This window comes from Gossypium hirsutum, chromosome A13 (assembly GCF_007990345.1).
Source record: "Gossypium hirsutum isolate 1008001.06 chromosome A13, Gossypium_hirsutum_v2.1, whole genome shotgun sequence".
Taxonomy (NCBI): domain Eukaryota; kingdom Viridiplantae; phylum Streptophyta; class Magnoliopsida; order Malvales; family Malvaceae; genus Gossypium; species Gossypium hirsutum.
This window is the reverse complement of record NC_053436.1, coordinates 91,950,747-91,952,338: the sequence shown is the minus strand read 5'-3', so window position 1 is coordinate 91,952,338 and position 1,592 is coordinate 91,950,747.

Genomic DNA, 1,592 nt, shown 5'->3' with positions numbered 1-1,592 from the left:
TCGATATTTTAAAATTTTTCCAAACTTTTGACATTAAGACAAAAAAATAATCAATTTCTTGGCTTGACTCTCTTATAAAGTCCCCAGTGGAGTCGCTAAGCTGTCGAAACCTTTTTTTTAAAAAAAGAGAGAATTTTAAAAACGGGAGTCCCCACCAACCTTTTTAAGTGTGATTGGATCACCTTATAAAACATTTTGGTCTACGAAATTGTGAGAAAACGGGTTCGGGAGTCGGTTACGTACGAGGAAGGATTAGCACCCTCGCAACGCCCAAAATTGGTACCAAATTGAATAGTTGTCTTAATGTCAAAACTTTGAAGGAATTTAGAAAGAAGATTTCTTTTTTAAAACCGTAATAATTTGAGTTGAAAATCAAGATTCCTTCGCTTCAAAAGAGTATGAACATCACATCCAGCATGATTGGACACGATATTCTTAAACTTTCATAACTAAAATCATCTCGTGATTTACAAAATTTATTTAGAAGGATATTTTTTAGACATTTAGACAAACGGGAAATCGCAACCCAGTATGTTAGGGCACTACTTCCCGAATTCCTAAATACCAAAAACATTGCCTTATTTTTTTAAAATTCTTTTGGATTAAATGAAATATAAACTTTTATAACAATTATGCATTTGACATATTACAAGATATCAATACTAAACAATATAAACTACATACCTTAACATTTCATGCAAATATAATATAGAAAATGATGAATAACGACATAAATTATATAATATACATTAACCTTTCATGCAGATTTAAATAACATAAATATACATGCATTAATATTTCATGCAAAATATAACATAGAAAACAATGAATATAACAACATAAATTACATAATACATATATAACTTAAAATAACAACATAAATAATCAATTTTCATACGAATATATAAAAACAATAAATAACATAAAAATAACAAAAAAATTATGAGATAAAATTAACATATTAAAACGATACTAAATAAATCCAAGAAGGACGCAAAAAATAAATAAACAAATTATAACATATAAATAAAAAAATATATAATATAATTAAAATTAAATGAGGTATTAAAAATAAAATATTTAAAACAATAGATAAATAATAAAGGAGAATTTTTTAAAATGGTTAATATATATAAAAATATACTATATGATGTAAAAATTTAATTTATATTTTATAAAAATAATATTACATACTAATTTTAGAGTATTACATACTAATTTTTTATTAATGATATATAAAAATGCAATATTTAATAATAATTTACAAAATTTTAAAATTATACATAATAATAAATAGTAAATAATTATATAATATATAATATATAATAAAAAATAAAAAATAAAAAAATATAATGAATAATATATATAATAAAATGATATATAATAAAATGTATAAATCAAAATATATAATAAAATATAAATAATATAATAAATAATATAAAAATAAAAATAATATATATAATAATTTTTACATTCATAAATAATATTTACAGTAAAAATAAATAAAATATATAATATTTAAAATAAATAAATTATAACAAATTTAAAAAGGATTAAAATAAAATAAAAATAAAACTCTAGGGTTAATTTTA